Below are 15115 nucleotides of genomic sequence, written 5' to 3'. Positions count from 1 at the left end.
AGTGACTGGTCTATAGGTATACCTCCTGACTTTAAAGATGGACACCCCTCCAGAGAGGAGAGGTAGGAGTTTCAAACAGACGATGAAAACAGACCGGTTTGTTGTTATCAGACTCTAATGATACTGATGTTTACAGGGCCCAGTTTCCCGAAAGCATCGTTAGCCTAAGTGGATCGTGAAGTGCGTCGTACGAGCATCGTACAGTTTTCACAGCTTTTCCCGAAAGGATCGTTGGTAACGAACGTTGTGAAACCGCTCGTAGCTAACGAGGACTCCATGGGTACTCGTAGGACGCTAAGAGCATCGTTAGCCTACTTTAGCCTCAGTGGCGTCACCAGCGGACATTCCTAGTATTGGATGCGTTTTATTAAAACACATCCAAAACCACGGAATGCCAGCTTGAGCCATTTCGCAACCAAAAACAGTGGTTACCGCCGATATATTACTCAAAGACTACTGTTAGATTTAAACAGCAAAGATAGAGACATGTTAGAAGTCAACAACAACATCATTTATTGCAGCAATTAAAAATTCCATAAATACATGCGCAGCCGAAATGTACCGATCAAACGCCACGTCACAAGGCATATAATAAAATGAAATGATTACATTGCTCTGGTTAAAATGTCCTCTTATTGATCAATGACAGAAGACATAGGCTACTAGACTTGCATCATGCTGAGACCAGCGCTTGTTCAAGAATTACTACAGCCGTTTTTTGTTGCGATTGTTTGCATTAAGCACTATAGGTGCTTCAGTGAGGCTGTGATGAAATCCACTATTTATTGGACCCTGTCTAGACGGTAACGAACATCCCTGACCATAGTTAATCGCGTTTGTAGTCTCCACTCAGACGTGAACTCATTATTGCATGCGGGTGTCTTCATTTATAAAAAAATGAAAACATTCGGGAGTACGCAATAATACAAATGATTCTAAAGAGGTCAGAGACTCCGTGCGCAGCCCCGCCTTCCCCAGTGAACCCAGAAACCCCGCGCCGTGACGAACGGGGGATTTGACCCCCTCGGTTTACCCAGGAAACTTGAGATAAGAAGGTGAAATCGCGGGGCGTGCCAATAAGCTGCGACCGAACCGGCTCGGCAGTGTAGAAAGACCTATAGCCAGGGTTCGAGTTAGGTGGGAGCCAGTGGGAGCTGAGCTCCCATAGAGAGAGGTCTGGCTCCCATGAAAGCAGCAAACTCAAACATCTGTGGGGGTCTCTGAAAATACAGCAGCATAATATTGTAATTACAAAGAAAGCTATTTTCCCTTCCACATGCAGAGTTATATTGACGTTAAGTGGGACAATAGAACACCGGTCATTATCGGGAAAATAAGACAGGGCGAACCGGACACCGACGCGAAACGGAGGTGCTTCGACCTGAAGAGGCTTATTTTCGATAATGAGCGGCAACTTGCCAAACGAAAAAATAACCTCACAAGGTGTCTTTTTACAATTGATCTGTTACCATTCGTAGTGTTGATGAGCAGGGAAATAGTTAGGCAAAGACGTTGACGTCGCTTAGCAACCAAAGACGCTGGCATTGTTGTGAAGGGCCCGTGCAAGTGAACGGAGTGTTCCACGGCATGGAGAAGAGCCGTGTCATAATAGCCCGTATATCATAGCACCCCCCCCCCCCTGTGTGTGTGTGTGTGTGTGTGTGTGTGTGTGTGTGTGTGTGTGTGTGTGTGTGTGTGTGTGTGTGTGTGTGTGTGTGTGTGTGTGTGTTATCTCCACAGTCAACCCCACCAGATATCAAAGGTTACCAGTGCTCAGTCTGTACAGCAGCATCAAACAGAGCTGATCAAGGTGTGTATATATTTCCAACAAGACATCTGACTTCTGCTCAACATGAACATTAGAAAGCATCTCTTGTGGTGCTCATAGTCTCCAGGCTTCCCTCTTCAGACCAGCGGGATGTGAATCCAGGACAGATGCTTCTGATGTCGTCAGTGAGTTCAGAGTTAAGTTCTCCTTGATGTTTGTTCTGTTCCAGAGGGCTGAGGAGAACGCACACGCTTTCCTAGACAAGGAGATGAAGAAGCTCTGGAGGGATCTCTTCTCAGATTACCCACAATGCTCAGAGAGTCAGAGGGAGGAGGAGGAGTTGGATGCTAAGAACGAGGAGCAGAGGAGGCGCGCCATAGAGGGAGTGGTGGACATCACAAAGCTCTGCCTGATGGAGATGAACCAGGAGGAACTGGCAGACACACTGTGGGCCGGTAAGAGACTCTTATTTTGAAGACGGAGGAGACAATTATTTTGAGGCGCGGAAGACTCTTATCTTGAAAAAAGAATGCGTATGTGTATTTAAAGTAGTATGAGACTCTTATTTGTTCTGTTCGGACTAAATAACATAATCTAATTTAGTGTTAAGTGATTTCTTCATTAATAATTCATCAATGTGGAGATATCTTTCTTCTTCGGCGTTCAATGGTTTGATCCAGATATGAACGGTTATGTCGGTCGATCAGGATAAATGGTTTGATCCAGATATGGAGGGTTATTGTGGGAGCATCAGGATAAATGGTTTGATCGTTATGTAGGGTTATTGTGGGGGTTCCAGGTTAAATGGTTTGATCCGGATATATAGGGTTGTTGTGGTTCGATCAGGTTAATGGTTTGGTCCAAATATGTGGGGTTATTGTTGGGTATGAAGTTAAATGGTTTGATCCAGATATGAACGTTTATGGTGCGTCCATCAGGTTAAAGAATGTTAAACAATAAATGGCAAATCAACAGCAGAATAAATATAAGTGGAATAAGTGGAAGAGATGCAGCACTATCTTGTTATATCAGCATATGAAGTTAATTTCCACTGATTCACGATCATTGTTATTATCATTGGACCAACGATTTTGCTGTGTAGATAACAAACAAAAAAGAAAAAAAAGGTATCCATTCCTAGTCACGACCAGCTTCTCGAACCACAAGTAATGAAGTCAGTAAATATTATGAAGATGATCATTTTACAGGAAATATTAACATGCTTCATTCTCATGTAGGATCTGCTGCTGTTGAGTGCCAACGTAAAATCAAGTCTCATTTGAAGAAGAAGTTCAAGTGTGTGTCTGAGGGAATCCCTAAAGCAGGAACTCAAACGGGTCTGAATGACTTCTTCACAGAGCTCTTCATCACAGAGAGAGGCAGTGGAGGGGTCAACAAGGAACATGAGGTCAGACTGATTGAAACAGCTTCCAGGAAACCAGCCAAGGAAGAAACACCAATCAAATGTGAAGACATCTTTAAACCCTTACCTGGACGAGATCAACCAATCAGAACAATAATGACAACTGGAGTGGCCGGCATTGGTAAAACCATCGTAACACAAAAGTTCACTCTGGACTGGGCTGAAGGCAACGCCAACCACGACATACACTTCACATTTCTCCTCACTTTCAGAGAGCTGAATTTACTGAAAGAGAAAGAGTTTAGCTTGGTGGAACTTCTTCATCACTTCTTTATTGAGACCAAAGAAGCAGGAATCTGCAGATATGAACGGTTCAATGTTCTCTTCATCTTGGATGGTCTGGATGAGTGTCGACTTCCTCTGGACTTCCAGAGAAACCCGATCTGGACTGATGTCACAAAGTCCACCTCGGTGGACGTGCTGCTGACAAACCTCATCAGGGGCATCCTGCTTCCCTCCGCTCGCATCTGGATAACCACACGCCCTGCGGCAGCCAACCAGATCCCTGCTGAGTGTGTTGACATGGTGACAGAGGTGAGAGGGTTCACCGACCAACAGAAGGAGGACTACTTCAGGAAGAGATTCAGAGAGGAGCCGCTGGCCAGAACAATCATCTCCCACGTCAAGAAATCACGAAGCCTCCACATCATGTGTCACATCCCAGTCTTCTGTTGGATCACTGCTACAGTTCTGGAGGACTGCTTCAAAACATCCCAGATAGGAGAAGAGATGCCCAAGACCGTGACTCAGATGTACAGCCACTTCCTGAGGGTTCAGTCCATACAGGGGGACAGGAAGTATCATGGGAGATCTGAAATAGATCCACACTGGAGTTCAGAGAGCAGAGAGATCATCGTTTCTTTGGGAAAACTGGCTTTTAACCAGCTGGAGAAAGGCAACCTAATCTTCTACGAGGCAGATATGGCAGAGTGTGACATCGATATCAAAGAAGCCTCAGTGTACTCAGGAGTGTTCACCCAGATCTTTAAAGAGGAGTGCGGGATGTACCAGGCCAGGGTGTTCTGCTTTGTCCATCTGAGCCTCCAGGAGTTTCTGGCTGCTCTTTATGTCTTTCTGTCCTTCATCAACGATGGTGTCAATCTTCTCTCAGAAGAACCACCCACCTCTGGGGAAGATAAACTCCTCCTCCTCTACCAGAGTGCTGTGGACAAGGCCTTACAGAGTGAGAACGGACACCTGGACTTGTTCCTCCGCTTCCTCCTGGGCCTCTCTCTGGAGACCAATCAGATTGTCCTACGAGGTCTGCTGGAAAAGACAGGAACTAGCTCACTGACCAATACAAAAACAGTGTCTTACATCAAGGAGAAGATAGATGGAGATCTCTCTCCAGAGAGAAGCATCAATCTGTTCCACTGTCTGAATGAGCTGAACGACCGTTCTCTAGTGAAGGAGATCGAACAGTACCTGACATCAGGAAGTCACTCCGGAAAACCTCTCTCTCTTGCTCAACTGTCAGCTCTGGCCTTCATCCTACTGACATCAGAAGAGGAGCTGGACGTGTTTGACCTGAAGAAATACTCTGCTTCAGAGGAGGGTCTTCTGAGGCTGCTGCCAGTGGTCAAAGCCTCTAAAACATCTCTGTAGGTTCACTAATAACATGTATTACAATACACACTACACAATATAAATATAACTGGAATATAAGGTTAAAATAATATGCAAAAATCCCTGTAGGTTTATAACAACATGTGTTACTGTTCTACTCATAACATAATTAACATACTAGTTATATTATACATAACATCTCTTTTGTCCTATGGACGTATAATGTATTGCAGTACACGTAAGAGAATATTCAGAACAATAGAATATAGAAGAAGTATCCGTTCAAAAAACATTTTCAATCCCAAATAAATAACTATTTAACATTTAACATTGAATATATAATGAAAATGTATACATCTAATTATTTAGTAATTTTTGGTAAACTAATAACATTCTTCATTATGGAATAACTTAAAGCTTTCTGTTGTTTTGATCGCAGTTCCTAACATGTTGTGTTCATTGTGTGTAAAGGCTCAATGGCTGTCATCTGTCAGAGAGATGCTGTGAAGCTCTGGCCTCAGTTCTCAGCTCCAACTCCTGTTGTCTGAGAGAGCTGGATCTGAGTACCAATGATCTGCAGGATTCAGGAGTGAAGCTGCTCTCTGCTGGACTGGGGAGTCCACACTGTACACTGGAAACTCTCAGGTCAGTTTCACTCAATGTGCAAAACAGTTACAAATAAATGTTAAAAGTCAGAGTTATATAACTAATCTTATCTCAGTACCTGTGATGACCACATTCAAGACTTTCATATCATATAAAGGCTACCCCTTGTTGTTGAGGTGGATATTGAAATCCATCCATATGCTTGCAAATCTTTCATTATAAATATAAACCCAAAACATAACGATAGTGTCCCCTGTATACAGGATGTTGATGGTAGAGAGCAGGGTGAAATATAGGGGGTCCTGGGAGGGTCAGAGACCCCTAGTTGGATGCCTAAGACCTCCTGAAAGCCACAACAGCAACATTTTCATAAAATGATTTGAAACCTGCAATAGTCAAACAAAATATATTTTTAAAAGCTTAATATGTCCAGTATTCATTATTAAACGCACAAAACATATATTCACACATATGAATAGGTTTCAGAAAGATATTTTTAATATTGTGTAACCCGGGTGAAGAGACTAACTTAAAAAGCTCTTTATGTATACAATAAGTTATTGTTGATATGTAGGATACATCAATAATTATCTTTTCATTATTAATATAAGTCAACTCACTATTATTATTATTTTTTTACCTTGCTCAGTACATTTGGTTATATTGATGATATTTGGGTTCAACCAATAGGATTGGTTGATATCGAGACTTCGGGGTCATCTGGGGAAGGGTGAGAGGTCACGAGTGAGCGGGAAAAAGGAGAGAGAGGGAAGAGACAAAGGAGGAGAGTACTTTATGCTCTCTAGAGGTCGCACAGCTAAATGATGTTTAGACATTTACTTCTTAGTTGTTTGACAGCTAAAGGAGTACGGGAGAGAGTTTATGTGGGGCCGGTTTTATTGGTGTTTCTGTTTGTGTCTGGGGGGTTTTGGACGGAAACCTCAGTCTTCTCCGCTCCTTATAATGGTACCGGGACTTTTTATGATGGTATAATGTGTATGTTGTATAACATTATTATTATGATTGTCATGTAGTCAGACAGTAAAGTGCGGTTTAGAGTCGTTTCATAAAGTTTAATAACAACCTATTAATAAAATTGTATGCTTAAGTGAAGTATAATGATAATTGTTGTTTGATAATTTAACATCTGTGTGAAATCTTTCTTAATATTTTAAGATCCAGGTTATTCGTAGTATTTATTATTTCATGTATTTAAAAAAACTGTTTAAAATTCTCCTATAATTTAACTACAGTTCCTAACAGGTTGTGTTTATTTTGTGTGAAGGCTCAATGGCTGTCATCTGTCAGAGGAATGCTGTGAAGCTCTGGCCTCAGTTCTCAGCTCCAACTCCTCTAGTCTGAAAAAGCTGGACCTGAGTACCAATGATCTGCAGGATTCAGGAGTGAAGCTGCTCTCTGCTGGACTGGGGAGTCCACACTGTACACTGGAAACTCTCAGGTCAGTTATCAGCCTCTTCTTCAAACTGGTTATTCTAGCTTCCAGTAAGTGCTGCTCCTGCCTCATTTCTGTTGCTCTTTTCTCTGCTGACAAAACACTCCCTGGTTCTACACAATGTTAGAACCTGTGAAGAAACGGTCTTAGCGTACCAAACACAGCAGACTTCTCCTGACTCTAACCAAACAATATCTCATTGAGTTGTAGCTATTGAGAAAGGAGCATTTGTTTAAGATCCTGTCACATCCAAGTGAAGGCAGTTCTGCTGTCTGTGATGTCATCTCCCCACTTCCTCTTTCTGTTCTCAGACTCTCAGGGTGACACAGCTTTGTCTCCATGAAGTATCAATAAAGCTTTTACTTGTCTTCAATGTTGAATGAATACACTTTATAAATGTGGTTACTTTAGTAGAAACTGCTCTCAACCAGATACAATAAATTGTGTGTGTGTGTGTGTGTGTGTGTGTGTGTGTGTGTGTGTGTGTGTGTGTGTGTGTGTGTGTGTGTGTGTGTGTGTGTGTGTGTGTGTGTGTGTGTGTGTGTGTGTAGCTTGTCTGGCTGCCTGGTCACACAGGAAGGCTGTTCTTCTCTGGCCTCAGCTCTGAGCTCCAACCCCTCCCATCTGAGAGAGCTGGACTTGAGCTACAATCACCCAGGAGACTCTGGAGCTGCGCTGCTCTCTGCTGGACTGGAGGATCCACTCTGGAGACTGGACACTCTCAGGTATGTAGAGGACAGCTCACCACTAAGGTACAAAGTCTCCCTCAAGGATTCAAGCTGCCGCTAGATGAAGTGGTTTGAAGAGGCAGCTGTCACTCATGTTGTGTAGAACGTGATGAGACAGCAGATGATGAAGGTGAATGTTTCAACATGCTGCTCTCACTGTGTTTCCCCCCCAGTGTGGAGCACGGTGGAGTGTGGAGGCTGAAACCAGCTCTAAAGAAGTGTAAGTGTCTGTTTAATTCATCACCTCACACACTCACTATTGAGATGGAAAGTCCATCCACACAGCAGGAAGTGAGGTCACATCCTACTGGGAATGAAGATGATGGCTGACATCATGTATTTTCCGTATATTAATACTGTCGACCATCACAGTCACCGGGCTGAGGGGGGAGGAGTGTGGGGGTGGGGGGGTGAAGGAGAGGGGGGGTGACCGGGTTAGGGGGAGGGGGGGTGAAGGGGCTGAGGGGTGAGGGGGAGGGGGGTGACCGGGATGAGGGGGGGGGGAGGTGGAGGGAGGGGGGGGGGCTGAGGGGGAGGACTAGGGGGGAGGGGGAAGGAGTGTGGGGGGTGGGGGGGTGAAGGGGCTGAGGGGGAGGACTAGGGGTGAGGGGGGGGGGGAGGGGCCGGGCTGAGGGGGGAGGAGTGTGGGGGTGGGGGGGTGAAGGGGCTGAGGGGGAGGACTAGGGGTGAGGGGGGGGGGGGGAGGGGCCGGGCTGAGGGGGGAGGAGTGTGGGGGTGGGGGGGTGAAGGGGCTGAGGGGGGGGTGACCGGGTTAGGGGCCGGTGAGGGGGAGGTGAAGGGGTGAGAGAGAGGGGGCTGAGGGGGGGGGGCTGAGGGGGAGGACTAGGGGGGAGGGGGAGGGGGGGCTGAGGGGGAGGGGGGTGACCGGGCTGATGCTCAGTCAGGAGGTCCCTTTTTTTTTCTACAACCGACACAGAGAGGCTGACCCCCCCTCTACCCAGGCCCCCACCCCCGGGAGGAGGTCCTCCTGGGTGAAGGAGCAGCAGAAGGTGTGGAGGTGTGTCAGTGTGTCTGAGGACCCTCCTCCACCTGGGGACACTCTGTAGAAGGACAGAGAGCCAGCAGGCCGGTCCAGATACACTCCTACTCTGGTGGAGCCAGCGGGGCGGAGACGGAGGAGTGTCCCTGTACGGTTGTACCGGACAGAGTAACGACCATCATAACAATGAAGAACCCAGGACTTGTTGTTCTCTCCAAGCAGGCTGTCATCACCCCGTCCTCTCCTTGTCATTCCTCTGTATGTCACTCCTATCTCAACCCGTCCTTCCCACTCTACCTCCCAGTAACACACACTGAGTGTGTGTGTGTGTGTGTGTGTGTGTGTGTGTGTGTGTGTGTGTGTGTGTGTGTGTGTGTGTGTGTGTGTGTGTGCGTGCGCGTGCGTGCGTTATTCGATTGCCTGGTAACCATGGTTACTAATATTCACACTGGTTTCAATAATACATTTGATAGTATTTCCCATCTTTGCTGAGCAAGAGTTTCGTTCTAAAGTTCAGTGATTGAAACCAATAAAAGCCCGGGCTATGGAAGTGTTCCGGTACCACTGTCATGCACCGACCCGATGTCAAGTGGACCGGGTTGAATTCACTGCGGGTCTCTCTTCTTATATCCATCTCACCAAAGATATTTTATTACTGTCCTTCTCAACACTCTCTGATCTCACTAAAAGGCTGGCAGCACAACACAGCAATAACGACGAGATGCGCTGTGCGTAGAGAAGAAAGAATACCCACGTTGAATTTGCAACATTTTGCAAAAAATGATTCTAAATCTGCCCATATATGGACACGCCAGAATGTTGTGGTTTCCACTCGCTACAATGTTGCATCTGTGGCTGCTGGTAATTTAATCACAAAGAAGTATACTCTACGGAGCTATTTTCATCATTATTATTATTATTTTAATTTTTTTAGACGGCACAGCGATCCGGGGCTATTCCCAAAAGATCCGGGGCTATAGCCTCGAATGCTCGAATGCTGTAGCCTCGGATGGGTTCTTCAATCTGATTGGTAGTCACACTGGAGATTAGTTTTCCCCCCCTTTTCGGGGATAATGTTCCCCGTTTTGATCTTGGACGTTTGGTTCACTTTTTTATCCACACCTTGTGTCCTCAGCGTCTCTGTAAATTATAGTCTCTCTCTCTCTCGCGCTCGCTCTGAGTCTGATGACACACGTGAACACAAACATGCATATGTGAACACACACAGGCGTATATTACCACGCACACACATGCAAGCGCACACACGCATATATGAATTAACATAAAGACACACACATATAAACATATTGGGTTCCTATATAGGAACCCAAACACGCAGGCACACAAACACGTGTATGTAAACACAAACAAACACGTATATATGAACACACACACGCGCGTACATATTATAAACACTCAAATATACACGCAGACACACACATGCAAACGCGCGCACACATGCACACGCCGCACGCGCATCTATGAACACACACTTACTCAAGTTATGAACACACACACTTACTCACATATGAACACAGACACGCACAGACTACACACACATGTATATACAGTGGTGTAGTCTACGTGATACGCAGGTATACGCCGTATACCCACTAGGAACGCACCAGGATTTGCGTATACCCACTTAAAAATGTGCACGGATACGTATCAATCGTCTTGTGACAGATCTTTCACTTCTGTGTTTATTTTTCGGAAATATCGGTTGGGTATAACTGCAATAAAATACTTTAAGCAGGGGAAGTTATCTCCTACATTCACCATTCATAAAATTCCCGCTGCGCGCTCGCGCTCTGCCCTGTCTCTGTTACGAAGCGCGAAGTTGCCCCTGCATCTCTGCACGTTAGTTGGCGGGCCGAGCCCCTCCTTCTCGCGTGTGTGTGCGTGTGCGCGTGCGTGGGCGTGCGTGTGTGTGTGTGTGTGTCCAGTCCTCCCATATTAATGTGTAAACCACATAATAAGTAGTCAACAGAAGACAATTTTTTAATCCCACTTTATATCTCCTTGTTACTTTTAGATGAGAACCCCTGGCCAGCCTTTCAGACTGGGTGTCAGGCTAGGGAATTTAAAAACAGGCATCCTTGGTTAGAGTGGAGGGAAAAAAAGTTATAGGTAAATGTCAGCCAACATACAGTTGGTCTACACAATTGAAATTCATAATGTTAATCACTATGCAAATGAGAGTATAGCTAATTCATGGTCATTTTTAAGGTGCAGTAATTTCACACTTTTACACAATTCAATTACTGTATGGTATGTTAGATAACAACAGTAAGAGCTCAAATTAGAGCAATTGAAAGAGTGAAACATTAGTCTCCTGTTATCTCCTTCTCATGCACTGGTTAGCCATGGATGTAAACAGTTCATTAAATTATTTTGAGTAGATTTTGTCCTTGTTTAGCATGTGCTATTGCTACTATAGATATACAAAGGACAACTTGTCATTTTTGTGTTCTATTTGTTCATACTGTTATTAAAACTGATAAACCTACTCAGCTTTCCATGATTGTTGATAATCGTTATACTCTTAAATCAGCGGGTTGTAGACCCCTGCGTTGGTGAGTGTGGTGCGACACCCCATAAGCGCCACACACGTACACGTACCGGTCGGACGGGTTTGTACGAGGCTGGAAGGGAATCATCACAGTATACCCACTACAATAAAATAGACTACACCACTGTGTATATATAAACACACACACACACACACACACTGTGTTTTGATGATTTATATTCATGTACTCAACTATAATCCAAATGCTACATTTTCTGGGGCTTCTTAAAGTTGATCTTGATTAACCATGAAAGGAATACATTTTTTTAATCTTTACAAAGACTATATTTCTAATGTTTCTGATTGATTGGTGGTAAATTGTAAAATTTTTATACTACAATATTGTGTCTATTTTCAGACGTTAACAGTTTCATACTGCGGGGCTCTGATATCAGTTTATATTTTGATAAGCCTCACACGATGTAAAGCAGATTTTAGATTATGTTCGTAATGCAAGCGGTCGAAAAGCTATAGATCATGTTGCGATGACTTTAAACTGAGTATTGATTCCTTGTGTTCTGTGGGGAAAAACACAGCAGCAGAACACACCTGTTTATGATTAGTAATGTCTGTCTGCTGCTTCTATTGTTTGAGTCCTTGTGTTTATTGTGTTCATGCAAGGGACTGTTCTTCTATTGTTTGAGTCCTTGTGTTTATTGTGTACATGTAAGGGACTGTTCTTCTATTGTTTGAGTCCTTGTGTTTATTGTGTTCATGTAAGGGACTGTTCTTCTATTGTTTGAGTCCTTGTGTTTATTGTGTTCATGTAAGGGTCTGTTCTTCTGTTGTCCTGGTTAATAAAGCATAATGGTGATAAACAACTCAGAGGATCCACTGAATGTTCTCTTGTGTTCAGCAGAGGATCAGTTTACACTTTAAGGTCGGGGGTTCACTGAATAAAAAGCACAACAGAGGCTTCGTCTACACAACATTAATAACCAGGACACCAGCAAGTGCATTTCCACCTCAGACTCATACGCCCGATGAGGGACGGAGTATGGAGAGAGTTCTAGAAGCGGGCCGACAGGAAACAGCCCAGCTACTGGCGTCTCTCCAGAGACGAGCCTTGCAGGCTGGTTGATGCACCACCTCCCCGTCTAACAGGACCCTGAGCCTCCATGTTGAAACACACAGAGGTGTGTGTTTGAGGCGCTGAGCTGCAGAGGAGGAACCTCTCCTTCTCTGGGTGCGTGGGAGGGGGCAGTAGGATGGACGCGTCTGATAAATGAGTCGATAGTAAGATGTGAGGTCGTTTATCAAAGCCATGCTGCAGTCCTGTTATTGCGTGGGGAGCCACTAGGGGGCGGTGAATCCACCTCGGTGGGGTTCACCTTCTGACCAACAGGACCGGGGGGAAGGAGTCTGTGGCCGTTTCTCATTCGCGTACTTGTGCGTGCTCGTGTGCTCGTGGACTCGTGAAACGTCATCAGTCGTTGCCCGAGCACTGTTCCAATTCGAAGCACGCATCAAGCGAGTACTGTCGTAAAACCCGGAAGTGTTCTTGATGCGTGCTCGATCTCGCCGTTTCACCGAGCATGCATCGGAGGTGGCTCGTGTGTGCTTGCAACCGCTATAAATCCCAGGATGCATTTCGCACTCGCAGCAGTACGATGGCGGACAATATGGAGAAGACGCACAAGCACAACTGTAGCTTAAGTTACTCTTAACTTATATATATATTTATATAATATATAATATAATAATAATAATAATATAAGATAATATATAAATATATATAGATAAAGTCGTGTGTGTATAGCTTATACACATGACAGGTCAGACAGGATACGCATATCTTTTCAATTTTTATTCATTCAGAATATTTACATACTATTTGAAAATTAAAGAGGCTGGGATTTTGTTTTATATCATTTGTTTATATTGTTCAGTAGTAGTATATGCCTAAATGAGGCCGTAGCACAGTTAACGGACGAGCAGAGGTGGTGACGTCATCGAGTCCGCTGCTGTTCCAATTGCAGGTACGTACTCGCGTGCTCGCAAGTCTGTGCTTGAAGTACAGACTTGCCAAGTACGTGCTAGCAAGTCATCGAGTCCGTAGCACGCGTGCTAGGAATTGAGAAACGGCCAATAACCAAGTCTCACTCAAGGAGAAGTATCGCGGGAGTTAAGGAAGAGAACGGTGGAAACGTGAATGAGAGCTGGAGAGAAGAGAGTTTGTTTGTTGGACTACAGAAAGCGTAGCTTAGTGTTGTATTCAAGATTTCGATGAAGGAGAGAGGAGATATTAATGACCATAGGGAAATGACCTGCAACAATGAGACTTCCGAGCAAGAGTATTCCTTGAGCGAGACTTGGTTCGACACAATAAAATCAGACCGGATCAAGCAAAAGGAAAAAAAAAAAAAGCATATTTTAATGTTGATAGACAGTGATAACAATCTGAGCATGTCAGTTGAAAAAAACAAGCACTTATAGAGGCCATACATTGACGGGCTCTATATTGCCCAAAAGGATTACACTTCAGCCCTTTCGCTGATTACAGCTGCAGCATAATCTGTCAATACATATTCGTGACTCTGAGTCCCTCACCATCTTCCAGTCCCGCCTCAAGACTCATCTCTTCTCCTCTGCCCACCCTTAGATCACTCACTATCCCTAGCCCCATCAACTCAAACTTTTTTTCTTGTTTATCTATTTTTGTGCCCCTATGTAAAGCGCTTTGAGTGTGTGAAAAGCGCTATATCAATTTAATCTATTATTATTATTATTATTATTATTGTTAATACTGGAATAATCTCCAAATAATTTTCTGCACTGGTCCGTAGACCCAAAATGATCGTAAAATGGAAAAAAGCTGGTTTCCCTTTAACAGGGTAAGGGGAAATTTAATAAGATATGCTTAATATGGCCTTTCAGCAATTATAAAGCAATTTAAGGCAGTTGTTGATTTAATGATTTAATTATTTATAATTTAATGTTAAACTTAATATAGGTTACTGCTCAGTGGTAACATAAAATAAGACCAACAGACTCACCTTCGGGTTTCCTTGTTGAGTGGACAATAAGTCGTTTTAATGTCAATGACTTCCTCTGTCTGTCTTTATCCCAACAAATGCCCAAGATATATATCTCTAGCTCTCAAATTTGAAATGCAAAACAATGAGTATGACAGGGAATCCATCCTTCCCATTGATTCCAGATTTGACTCCTTGCCTGCCTGTGATTCCAGACTGATAAGAGGATTTATAACACACATCAAAATAAATAAACATTGTCCCATTTAATTTCAACAGTATTAAAGATATATATAGAGGTTGCTTGCAAAATGGAATCATTTTGTCCCATCAAAAGGATTGTGAGCCATAACAAACAACCGACATTTGTACTAAAGCTGATAAGCCTACAAAATAGACAGAGCTGGGCAGGTCTGTCAGCAATGCCATGGCTTGTATGTAAATAAAGTGTAATTTACATGTTGTCATTTAGCTTTTCAGTGTTTTTATTCAAAGCCACTTACAAGTCGTACTGAGAATCATTCCTAGTAACTGCGCCTTCATTTTATTTATATTTATCTTTTTGATAATCTTGCTTGAAGAGAGTTTAGGGTAAATCGGTAGGTCAGTGAGTTTGGAGAATTTAAACTCTCTATCTCAGGAACGATTCTCTGGCGTCGTTTGATGACATTGGAAATGGATCATTGTGTTGTACCGATTTCGTCTTGTTTTGCAATAAACAGGTAAACTTCACAGAGCGATGATGTGGATTACTGATGTGGATTAGGAGGAGGGAAATAGTCAGAGCGCAAAAGCTAACTTCATTCATCGGGAATCTACCCTCATTAAGACGAGTGGATGAAGCTTTCAACACAGTTTCATAATAATAATCTGAAATGTGGGATCCATATATACGCAAATGTATGTATGGATATAAGTGTATGTGTGGTTATGTGTGTTTGTGTGTGCATGTCTGTGTATATCTGTGTATAATGATGTGTCTGGTTTGTGTCTGGTGTTTGTGTGTATGTGTGTTTCTGGTGTG

General features: G+C 43.8%; 1 protein-coding gene across 21 annotated transcripts in view; it reads left to right on the top strand.

Moving 5' to 3' along the window:
• LOC130381356 (NLR family CARD domain-containing protein 3-like) overlaps nt 1-15115 on the top strand; it is a 142767-nt gene that overhangs the window by 62929 nt on the left and 64723 nt on the right. The window lies entirely within an intron of this gene.

The sequence above is a fragment of the Gadus chalcogrammus genome, chromosome 4 (assembly GCF_026213295.1).
Source record: "Gadus chalcogrammus isolate NIFS_2021 chromosome 4, NIFS_Gcha_1.0, whole genome shotgun sequence".
Lineage (NCBI taxonomy): Eukaryota > Metazoa > Chordata > Actinopteri > Gadiformes > Gadidae > Gadus > Gadus chalcogrammus.
Note: the sequence above shows the minus strand (reverse complement) of the source record. Positions and strands in the feature narration are given on the sequence as shown.